Source organism: Nycticebus coucang, chromosome Y, assembly GCF_027406575.1.
Source record: "Nycticebus coucang isolate mNycCou1 chromosome Y, mNycCou1.pri, whole genome shotgun sequence".
Lineage (NCBI taxonomy): Eukaryota > Metazoa > Chordata > Mammalia > Primates > Lorisidae > Nycticebus > Nycticebus coucang.
In genome coordinates, this window is record NC_069805.1 from 29,424,107 (window position 1) to 29,436,827 (window position 12,721).

Here is a 12,721-nt window from a genome sequence, read left to right on the forward strand (position 1 = left end):
CATCTCAGCTCAGATTTCTGAGACACTGACCTCAGGCCTCTTCTTTCCCATCAAGTTGCTTTGCACCATCATTGATCTGTTAGAAAAGGAAAAAAAAAAAAAAAACAGTGTGAGAGGAATCCAGCAAAATTACTCAAACCCAGTGTTTATGTGTAACTTAAGGAAGAAAACTGAAAAGCATTTTTTCTAGCTTGACAAGAAAGCACACATACATATATTCATTTCAGAAAATAAATATGTCAACTCGCTATTATTTCATGGCAAAAAAAATTATTTTATAAACAATTAGCACTATTTGAATACTTTTAGGTGTTGCAAATCTAATCCCTAGAATACAAGTTGAAATCACCCCCAGAACAGACCAGACCTGAGAAGCTTATTACACACACTGAGAGAATTGGAACAAAGAGGAGATGGAGGGGGGTACAAAAAGACTTTTTAGTAAATCAAATGCAAGACAAATATTTCATTTTAATTTTTTTTTCAAAAAATCTACTTCTGGGTGGTGCCCGTGGCTCAAAGGAGTAGGACGCATGCCCCATATACCGAAGGTGGTGGGTTCAAACCTGGCCCCAGACAAAATATGCAAAAAAAAAAAAACAAAAAAAAACTATTTCTTGCCTCCCAGGAACTGTTCTTTTATAATGTCTTTCAAATTTTGTTAATTAAATATACTTAACATTTACTGAAATACTGAAACTCAAATAAGGGACCAAATCTTTTCAGGATAAGGAATTCAAGGAGGGGTTCTGCAGAACTGAACCATTCTGAAAGGACACTCAGCAAAGTTTCCAAAAAAGGAACCTCAAATCTAAGAAGTGTTCATAGGATGTCTGTGCCCAGGAAAGATATTAGAGGTAGAGGACAGCGATTGTATGCTTCAGACAGTCTCTGCTTTACTCTCAAGTAAAACATCTTCACACAAATTTAAAAAAAAAGAAATGTTGTAAAAGGCCATTCACTACTAGGTAGAAAAGTTAAAATACTGTATCTGTTTGAAATATACAACACAGGGGAAATAGTTGGTAACAATGATGAATGGGAGAGGGAAATTGGTATTTGGGAAAGCAAGTAGGGAACTGGAAATTTAGGGATTTATTGCCAACCCTAGGAGAACTGGGGGGTGGGGAGGTGGGAAAGACAGGGTTTTGGATTGGAAACTCTGCTTTACACACATTTCGAAGACCCAGAAAAAACAGGTGCCCTCTGATGTGCAAGGAATTGCTGGGTTCGTCAAAGAAAAGGCCTTCGCCCACGCAGGTCCCTGCACACCAGGTCAGGACACTCCCTTGACGAGAATTCCCGCCACACCCTACATTCTGGAGGAGATCGGGGGCGGCGTGCGAGGAGCAGTCCAGAGTGGGCTTCAGGCTGGAGCGGGGGACGCCAGGTAGGGACCCAAGAGGAGGCCCAGGCCCAGCCTGCAGCCGGAGAAGACTGAAGTCTGTACTGGGCCCAGGCGGACTGGGTTCCTCGGACTGCAGAGTTGACCAAGGGGAAACCCGGTCCCGCCACAGCCGGTTCTGGCCGGTTCCGACCAGCCCTTTCCACACCCCTTGTCCGCTTCTGGAGGCCCATAGCCCCACACTCACCATTTCTCGGCTTCTATGGTGTTTTGTCATCCTCCCTACGGCTTGGGGGACCACTGCAAAACAGGATCTGGCCCAGAAACCTGACGCTGTTCACAGAGCCCAGCGTGAGCAAGAGCCTAGACACCATTTTCAGAGCTGGCGCTTCACCCTGGTGGCCCCTGATTGGCCAGTTCTCTCAGCTCCACCCACTGAAGCCTGAGTGACAGCAGGGTGGAGGTTACCCGGCAGAGGGGCGCCACCTGCTGATTTTGCTTTGGAAAGGAATTTATTTCAGATCAGTTTGTGAGGGTATCCCTAGAGAATGTTGAAAAGTAAAGGGCTATGACATTGCTAAGGCGCATGAATTCTCACTTTTACTTGATAAAAAAAAACTTTATACAAAATAAACCTAGAGATTTGAGCAAAGTAAAATTCAAGAATTGGACAGACCTCAAAACCAGAAGAACCAGAGAGTTCCCCTCTACAATGCAGAGTAAGTATTTAGAGACAAGAAGTACGTAAAGAAAGTAGAAACAAGGAACAAAAAGAGGATGGTTATTTCAAAGGTATGTACTTGTAATATAGAATTAAAGCAGAGGGGGCTTTCTTATCAAGCCACGTAAAGGGGACTAGGCCCATTATGATAGGCTGATGGAATTTTTTGTTTGTTTTGAAAAGCCTTCCCATTTTAAAGTTTTATTTTATTAGGTAGCACCTGACAATTCTGGTTCGTCTATTGGGGCCTAGCATAGAAGCTCAGTCCAAATCAATAGCCTCCCATAAGTAGACATGAAAGCATCACACACTTAACTTGCCCTATGCATCTCTTACTATGACTGTTCAGTTGTATTCTTTATACTGTATAGTCAATCCTTTGTAATAAATCTATAAATATAAGTAATTGTTTCCCTAGTATTATGAACTCTAGAAAATTAATAAACCCAAGAAGGAGGTCATGGGAACCTCTCTCTTTGTTTTGGTTACCTCTCTCTTTGTCATGGATATCCATGTTTGAACAATAAATTAGATGACCACAGTTACAAATAAGCTAAATTAGGTTTACTAAATTAAACAAAGTTTTTAGAACATTTGGAAGTCTCAGTTTTATCTGACTTGGCCTATTGCAAAGTGTGGCTGTGCTCAGTACCTCAGCCAGTATTCACTAACCAGTTTTCGTAATGTCTGGGAATATAATGACGCTCAAGGCATTGATTTGGGCGGTGCCTGTGGCTCAGTGGGTAGAACGCCAGCCCCATATATCCATGGTGGTGGGTTCAGACCCGACCAAATTGCAACAAAAAATAGCCAGGCGTTGTGGTAGGCGCCTGTAGTCCCAGCTACTCGGAAGACTGAGGGAAAAGAATCCTAAGCCCAGGAGTTGGAGGTTGGTGTGAGGTGTGATGCCAGGGCACTCTACCAAGGGTAATAAAGTGAGACTGTGATCCTTAAAAAAAAAAAAGACATAGTTTCTGTCATGAAAGAATTGCCACTTCCAGTGTGTCAAGAATTGCTAAAGGGTATTCACACTTTTCCATTTTCACTGGCACAATTTTATTTTTTATTTTTATTTCTTATTCTGGATAATAATAATAAACTCTGACATGGTTTTTAATGGCATCACTTTTTGTTTTGCTATCCAATTATACAGTGACCTCAGTGCCCTTTCTTTCCTGAGATATAAGATTGTACCTTTTCCTTCAATTGAAACTTGATCACCATCTGCTACTAGATAAAGTTCAATCTGCTGCCTAGTATAGGCCAAAAGTCATTTCTACGAAATTTGTTCGATTTACCCTTGCCAAAGACTGATTTGTACCCCCCTAAAATTCATATTTTGAAACCCTAAATTCCTAGCACAAAGATATTTGGAGATGGGGCCTTGGGAAGAAAACTAGGATCTTAAGATGTAATGAGGGTGGGGCCTTCATGAAGGGATTAGTGACCTTATAAGAAGACCAGAGAAAGAGATCAACCTCTTTCTTTCTTTACCATGTAAGGACACACTGAGATGTTGCTCCCAAACTAGGAAGAGGGCCCTCATTAGGAACAGCGTCGACTGGAAGCTTGATCTTAGACTTCCTAGACTCTAGAACTGTCAAAAAAAGTCTACCGTTTAAGCCAGTTTGCTCTGTGGTATTTTGTTATGGTAGGTCAAGCTGACTAAGACACTCCTCTTTTATAGCCCAGCTGGATCCCTTGCCCACCACCTAGTGGAGGACAACATAGTAAGACAGCAGGGGTTGCAACAGAAAGCTGTTTTATTTTGTAAGGTGCTGGGTGATGAGATGGGAGTAATTTTCAAATTCATCTCCTCAGGAATTCAGGAGAAAGGGTTTTTAAAGGTAGTTTGGCAAACATAGCACTGGAGAATTGGGTCTGCTAGTTGGTAAAAGATGAACTCAGGGGCAGCACCTGTGGCTCAAAGGAGTAGGGCGCTGGCTCCATATACTGGAGGTGGTGGGTTTAGACTCGACCCCAGCCAAAAACTGTAAAAAAAAATAAAAAAATAAAAAAATAAAGATGAATTCAGACAGTTGGGATGCAGAAATTATCTTGTTTGGCAGGTTCCTGGGTAGTAGATTTCAGAGCTGTTGGTTCTATTCCCACACCTATCCACAGGTCTGTTTAGCACCATAGGTCTCTGGAATGCAAAGTCTAAAAAACGCCTCAAAGATCAGTCTTTAGATTGACAACATCAATATTACATATGGAGTTGTAAGTCTTGGAATTAACATCAGCAATGTTATCTACAGAAGTTGTGGAGGAGTCACAAATCTTGCACACGTCAGGAAGAATGGTACTATTAAGCAGTGGCCACTTACAGCAGCAAGGGAGTTAGGGAACAATGGCTGATTAATTTCTGGCTATATCTACACTTTCATAACAATCAGACTTTGATTACTGTTTATACCTTGTAGTTCTACGTTATTTTAATATGGATGGTTTCACCTCCAGTCACATTTCCCACATTAACCGTACACTGCAGTATCTGATTATTGCATACAGAACTACAGTAAATGGTGCCATATTGCTCACCACTCTGTGTCATCTGTGCATATGTCATGGATTTTGACTTATATACCCTTCTGTTTTGGACAGGGTCCAGTTAGGAAGTGGATAGAACACTCAAAACTTTAGTAATAGATTAATGAACAAAATTACCAACTATATTACAGGCATCTCAAGTGGTATGTGAGAAAATGAAGCCAGTAACAGTAGGAAGCAATGAGCATTACTAAGTTTGAAGGAGCTAGTGCGGGGCAGCAGCAACTAAAAAAACCCCCTGAGAACCTGAGCTTCAGCAGAGGGTAACTCAGCAGATGCAATATCCTGTGATAGAGGAAACCAGGACTAGCAGTCCCTCAAGACTGCTGTGTGGCAGCTAGGAAAACAGATACCCTGACTTTTCTCTTTTCCTATTTGTTGATTTTGTACTGGTACCTCTTAATGTGTGAATAAACCAACGTCACAAACCATTAAGAGTCTGATTGATGGGTGGCTCCTGTGGCTCAAATGAGTAGGGCACTGGCCTCATATGTCAGAGGTGGCAGGTTCAAACCCAGCCCCGGCCAAAAAAAAAAAAACTGCAAAAAATAAAAAGAGTCTGATTGACATGGTTTTTATAGGTCAGCCTCCTGAGGAATAGAGTAAGATGGTGAAAAGCACAGATCTACTAGGTAAATATTTACTGTTGGCTTTGGTTTGTGTCTACTTTTTCTCAATGACTCAGTTAAAATATTATATCTTTGCAAAATTACTATATAACCTTTCAAAAGTGCTAATTTATCTCATCTCCAGCTTCCTGCATTGCCTCTAATGAAAGGCTTTGGCCTTTGGGAGCTCTTTTGGTTGGCTCTGTGTCCCTTTGACGACCATCATTAGTGTGGGTTTTTAAGCACTCCCTTACTTTCTTGGATTACAACTCACTCTAGGCTCATCTAGTGTATTTCCCTCCCAGTCTAATAATCAGTGACTTCTTCAAGAAAACTTGTTTCATTTGACTGAATAAAATCATTAGAAGCAAACAAAGATTTGGGTACTAGATGTGTTTGTTGCTATTTAGGGTATATTTTAGGCATTGTGGCAGGTGCCTATAGTCCCAGACACTTGGGAGGCTGAGGCAAGAGAATCGCTTAACCCCAAGTGTTTGAGGTTGTGATGTTTAATTATGTGGTGAGTTGGCTGTGACATGGATCCCAGGTCTTTGGTCCAACGTTATTAAGCATGTTTCTGTGAAGGTATTTTCCTTTAAGATACTACCGTTAAAATGAGTGCCCTTTGAGTAAAGCAGAATGCCTTCCATAGTTTGTGAGCCTCATCCAGTCAGATGAAGGCCATAATGGTGCGAAGACTGACCTCTCCTCACCAAGAAGGAATTATGCTAGCCTACTGAGGTGGACTTTTCCTGTAACTCTTCCACCAGTCTCTACCCTGCCCAACTATGCTTACCAATCCCCACAATTGTACGAACCTATTTCTTACAATTGTATGTTCTCTGTCTTTCTCTCTCTTTCTCTTCCCCTCTCCTGTCTTTCTCCATCTGTTTCCCTATCTCTCTTTTTGACTCTCCCTCCCTATTGGTTATCTTACTTTAGAGAACCACGATGCTAAACGAACTGAATCTTAAGGACGGGTATTCATAACTGGTTCTTGGTTTTATGGAATTATTTTTCTAATTTGATTAGATTTAAAAACACAAGTGATTCGATTTTTATTAGAAAGAGAACACTAGCTCGGCGCCTGTGGCTCAAGCAGCTAAGGTGTTAGCCACATACACCTGAGCTGGCAAGTTCAAATCCAGCCTGGGCCCGCCAAACAACAATGATGGCTGCAACCAAAAAATAGCCAGGCATTGTGGCGGGCACCTATTGTCCCAGCTACTTGGGAGGCAGAGGCAGGAGAATCACCTGAGCCCAAGATTTGGAGGTTACTGTGAGCTGTGATGTCACAGCACTCTACCCAGGGAAATAGCATGAGACTCTGTCTCAAATAAATAAATAAATAAAATAAAATAAAATAAAAAAGAGGGAGTGAGAGCAAGATGGAGGCCGAGTAACAGCTTTCCTGCAACTGGGCACCGGGAGTCTGGGGAGATAAGACTCCAGGTACCTCTGGCTGGTGGGATCTGCCTATAATGATCCCTTTGAGGATACAGGGAGTCAGCAAGAGATTTCTGGACCCCAAGAGGAGGACAAAAACAGTGGAATACTGGCAAGTCGTCACGTGTGTTCGATTGGTCTAATCCCAACTGCAGCTGTAAGTATAGCAGCAGCGAGACTGGAAACTGGAAAGGACTTACCAGTGAACTGTTTTGGTGTTTTTGTTATTTGGGGGTTTTTTTGTTTTTTTTTTTTTTTTTTGCAGGTTTTGCCCAGGGCTTGGTTTGAACCCACCACCTTCGGCATATAGGGCTGACGACGTACCCCGTTGAGCCACAGGTGCCACCCTGTTGTTTTGTTTTTTAATTTCAACCTTTTTGTACCGATTTTTTCTTTTTTTCTTTCTGCCTAGTTTAAAAACAATTTCCCATGGCTACCTTTTCAATAATTAGAACTTCATTTTTGCTAGTGGTTCTACCCCTATTATTTGTTTTTCACCCAATTTTACATGTAAAATTTTCTGTTTTCTTGTTTTGGTTTGATTTAGAACATTTTTGTCTTTCTTCTCTACTTCGTAGAGGTGGGGTACTGTGTCCAATCAGGTTAGCAAAGAGCTGCTGACCTCAAGGGAACCACCCAACCAGGCACCCCCAGAGGTTTGCTTTAATTTTAAGATTTTGTCAAAGTACCCTACTGTACACCTATATTGCTCTCTCTCCCTCTTTCTGTGCCTCTCTTTATTTTGTCAATATTACCTTTTACCCACCCCCTCGCCTTTCTCTATTTTCTTTTCATTCTTTCTGTCTTTCTTTCAGCCCTTCTTGTTCTTCAACCTTCTCATCCTTCTGGTCCTGTACCAAAAGGACTCATCGAAACGTTAGTCTATAGGCATAGCAACTTAAAGAGCAAGAGAAAGTGAAAGAAAAATTAGGGTAAAAAAACAGATAAAAGAAATCATTCATGAGGAAGAATCAGCAGAAAACTCCAGGCAACATGAAGAACCAGTCCAGAGCAACCCCTCCAAAGGACCATGAGGTAGCTACTGCAGAGGATTCTACCTATAAAGAAATGTTAGGAATGACAGAAAGGGAATTTAGAATACACATGACGAAAACAATGAAGAAAAGATGGAAACAATGAAGGAAACTGCTAATAAAGTGAAAAATAAACAGAAAGAAAACCAAAACCAGAATCTAAAAACAGACGAACGATATGAAGATTATAGAAAGGAGCTGAAGGAACTGAAGGAGTCAATTAGGGAACTGAAAGATGCAAAGGGAAGTATCAGCAACAAGTTAGACCATGCAGAAGAAAGAATTTCAGAGGTAGAGGACAAAGCTCTTGAGACAACTCAGATAGTTGAAGAGGCAGAAAAGAAGAGAGAGAAAGCAGAGTGTTCACTGTCAGAATTATGGGACTTTATGAAGTATTCCAACATACGAGTTATAGAAATCCCAGAAAAAGAAGAAGAATGCTGCAGAGGAATTGAAGCCATACTAGAGAATATTATAAATGAAAATTTCCCAAATATCACCCAAGATTCTGACACACTGCTTTCAGAGGGATATCGGACCCCAGGTCACCTCAACTCTAACCAAGCTTCTCCAAGAGACATTGTGATGAACCTATCCAAAGTCAAGACAAAAGAAAAGATTCTATAAGCTACCAAGAGTAAGCGCCAGTTGACCTACAGAGGCAGATTCATCAGAGTGACAGCAGACTTCTCCAATGAAACTTTCTAAGCAAGAAGACAATGGTCATCTACCTTTAGTCTACTTAAACAGAGCAATTTCCAGCCCAGAATTCTGTACCCTGCTAAGCTAAGCTTTAAAATTGATGGAGAAATCAAATCATTTATGAATATAAAAACATTGAAGAAATTTGCCACAACATGACCAGCTCTATAGGAAATACTTTAACCTGTTCTACACACTGACCATCACAATGGATCAGCGGCAGTAAAAACTCAGAAATTAAAGGACAGAATCTAACCTCCACACTGATACAAAGATAAAACTAAGCAATAGACTCTCACAAAATAAGAAGAATAGAATGCTACCACACTTACCATTACCTCAATAAATGTTGATGGCTTGAATTCCCCACTGATGAGACATAGATTGGATGACTGGATTAAAAAACACAAGCCATCCATTTGCTGTCTGCAAGAAACACAGCTGGCTTCAAAAGATAAATTAAAACTCCGAGTTAAGGATTGGAAGACAATTTTACAGGCAAATGGAATTCAGAACATAAGAGGAGTTGTGATCTTATTTTCAGATACATGTGGATTTAAAGCAACATAAAGTCAAAAAAGACAAAAATGGTCACTTTTTATAGGTCAACAGAAAAATGCACCAAGAAGATATTTCAATTCTAAATATTTATGCACCCAATTTAAATGCTCCCAGTTTATTGAAACAGACCTTACTCAGTCTGAGCAATATGGTATCTGATAATACAATAATAACGGGACTTTAACACTCCTCTTACAGAGCTGGACAAATCCTCTAAACAGAAATTAAACAAAGATATACTAGATTTAAATGAGACCCTAGACCCTACGCTTGATAGACACATATAGAACACTCCATCCCAAAGATAAAGAATATACATTCGTGCTCGCTTCGGCAGCACATATAATAAAATTGGAACGATACAGAGAAGATTAGCATGGCCCCTGCGCAAGGATGACACGCAAATTCGTGAAGCGTTCCATATTTTTCCCATTTGTACTTAAAAAAAAAAAAAGAATATACATTCTTCACATCACCCCATGGAACATTCTCCAAAATTGATCATCTCCTGGGACACAAAACAAATATCAACAGAATAAGAAGACTGAAATTTTACCTTGTATCTTCTAAGACCATAAGGCACTAAAGGTGGAACCCAACTATAACAAACATGTTCAACACCATACAAAGGCATGGAAATTAAACAACCTTCTGTTGAATAACAGATGAGTGCAGGAAGAAATAAAACAGAAAATCATTAACTTCTTGAACACAACAACAATGAATACACAAGCTACCAAAATCTGTGGGATACTGCAAAAGCAGTTTTGAGAGAAAAATTGATCACTTTAGATGCCTACATTTGAAAAACAGAAAGAAAGCACATCAAGAAACTCACAAGCCATCTTATGGAATTGGAAAAAGAACAATCTAAGCCTAAACCCAGTAGAAGAAAAGAAATATCCAAAATTAAATCAGAGATCAGTGAAATTGAAAACTAAAGAATGATTCAGAAATTAATGAAACAAGGAGTTGGTTTTTTGAAAAAAATAAATAAAAGAGATAAACCAGTGGCCAGACTAATTAGAAATAGAAAAGTAAAATTGCTAGTAACCTCAATGAGAAATGATAAAGGGAAAATAACAATTGATACCACAGAGCTACAAGAGATCATCTCTGAATACTACCAGGAACTCTATGCCCAGAAATTTGACAATGTGAAGCAAATGGATCAATATTTGGAATCACACCCTTACCTAGACTTAGCGAGGAAGAAACAGAGCTCCTGAAAAGACCAATTTCAAGCACTGAGATTAAATAAATAATAAAAAAATCTTCCAATCGAAAAATGCCCTGGTCCAGAAGGCTTCGCACCAGAATTCCATAATACCTTCAAGGAAGAGCTATTGCTGTACTGCAGAAATTATTCCAAAAAATTGAGGAGGAAAGACTCTTCCCCCAAAACATTCTATGAAGCAAACATCACACTGAAACCAAAACCAGAAAAAGACAACCAAAAGGAGAATTTCAGACCAATTTCACTCATGAATATAAATGCAAAAATTCTCAACAAAATCCTAGGCAATAGATTACAGCTTATCATCAAAAAAGTCATTCATCATGATCAAGTAGGTTATATCCCAGTGAGGGAAGGCTGATTTAACATACGCAAGTCCATAAACGTTATCTATCATATTAACAGAGGCAAAAATAAAGATCATATGAGGCTCTCGATAGATGCAGAAAAAGCATATGATAAAATCCAGCATCCTTTTCTAATTAGAACACTGAAGAGTATAGGCATAGGTGGCACATTTCTAAAACTGATTGAAGCTATCTATGACAAACCCACAGCTAATATTTTACTGAATGGAGTAAAACTGAAAGCTTTTCCTCCTAGAACTGGAACCAGACAATGTTGTCCTCTGTCACCTTTACTATTCAACATAGTGCTAGAAGTTCTAGCCAATACAATTAGGCAGGACAAGGAAATAAAGGGAATCCCCATGGGAGCAGAGCAGGACAAACTGTCCCTCTTTGCTGATGACATGATTGTATACATAGAGAAGCCCAAAGACTCAATCACAAGACTGCTAGAAGTCATCAAAAAATACAGTAATGTTTCAGGGTATAAAATCAATGTCCAATAGTCAGTAGCCTTTGTATATTCCAAAAATAGTCAAGATGAGATGCTAATTAAGGACACATCTCCCTTCACCATAGTTTCAAAGAAAATGAAATACCTAGGAATATATCTAATGAAGGAGGGGAAGGACCTCTACAGAGAAAATTATGAAATCCTCAGAAAGGAAATAGCAGAAGATATTAACAAATGAAAGAACATACATGCTCATGGATGCGAAGAATCAACATTGTCAAAATGTCTATACTTCCCAAAGCAATCTACCTATTCAATGCCATTCCTATTAAAATACAACATTATACTTTCAAGATTTGGAAAAAATGATTCTGCGTTTTGTATGGAACCAGAAAAAAACCCATATAGCTAAGGCAGTTCTTGGTAATAAAAATAAAGCTGGGGACATCAGCATACCAGATTTTAGGCTGTTCTACGAAGCCATATTGGTCAAGACAGCATGGTACTGGCACATAAATAGAGACATAGACACTTGGAATCGAATAGAAAACCAGGAAATGAAACTAACATCTTACAACTACCTAATCTTTGATAAGCCAAATAAGAACATACCTTGGGGAAAAGACTCCCTGTTCAATAAATGGTGTTGGGAGAACTGGATATCCACATATAAAAGACTGAACCTGGACGCACACCTTTCCTACTCACAAAAATATATTCGAGATGGATAAAGGACTTAAGAAGGGGTGGGGAAAGGAAGAGCAGAGAAAGGGAAGGTGGGAAGGGGATGGGGCCGTGGTGTGTGCCACACCTTCTGGGGTCAAGACACTATTGCAAGAGGGACTTTACCTAAAAAATGCAATTAGTGTACCTGGCTTATTGTACCCTCAATGAATCACCAACAATAAAAAAATTAAAAAAAAAAAACAAAAGAAAAGAAAAGAAAGAAAGAAAGAAAGAAAGAAAGAAAGAAAGAAAGAAAGAAAGAAAGAAAGAAAGAAAGAAAGAAAAAGAAAGAAAGAAAGAAAGAAAGAAAGAAAGAAAACAGTGATAGTCTATGCCACGAAGTGGCATTACAGATATATAAAGTATCACCACTGGATATTTCTGACACTTAACAAGGGAAGCATCTACATCATCACATATACATTACTTTCAAACATTTTGGTGAAACTAATGACCTTAATAACATTGGAATGTTGGTTCTAATGTCATTCCACAATTAAGAAGAAAAGGATAAGTTCAGGGATTTAAATTCCCAGCTCAGGCTGGCCACAGTGGCTCACACCTATAATCCTAGCACTCTGGGAGGTGGATTGCTTGAGCTCAGGAATTCAAGAGCAGCCTGAGCAAGAGTGAGACACCATCTCTATTTAAAAAAATAGAAAAAACTAGACTGGCATTGTAACAGGTGCCTCTAGTCAACTCAGGAGGTTGAGGCAGGAGGATTGCTTGAGCCTAAGAGATTGAGATTGCTGTGAGCTACAATGATGTCATGGTACTCTATATAGGGCAACAGAGAAAAAAAGACTCTCCAGCTCAAATGCTGGTGGATCACAATGGATTGCATCCTTAGGTAAAGGATAGCATTTTATTCCTGTAAGGACTGAGACTATAGATATGGGTTTTCCCCCTCTGCACAGAAAACTTTTGCTCAAACCATCTGTGGACTTATGGAATGCATTATCTAACACTATGGTATTGCACATAGCATTT

General features: G+C 39.6%; 1 non-coding gene across 1 annotated transcript; it reads left to right on the forward strand.

The window, feature by feature from the left end:
• The first annotated feature begins 9,288 nt into the window (after positions 1-9,288).
• Positions 9,289-9,395, forward strand: LOC128579212 (U6 spliceosomal RNA). The gene has a single exon (XR_008378083.1). It is a non-coding gene; the product is annotated as a U6 spliceosomal RNA (small nuclear RNA).
• The last annotated feature ends 3,326 nt before the right edge of the window (positions 9,396-12,721 follow it).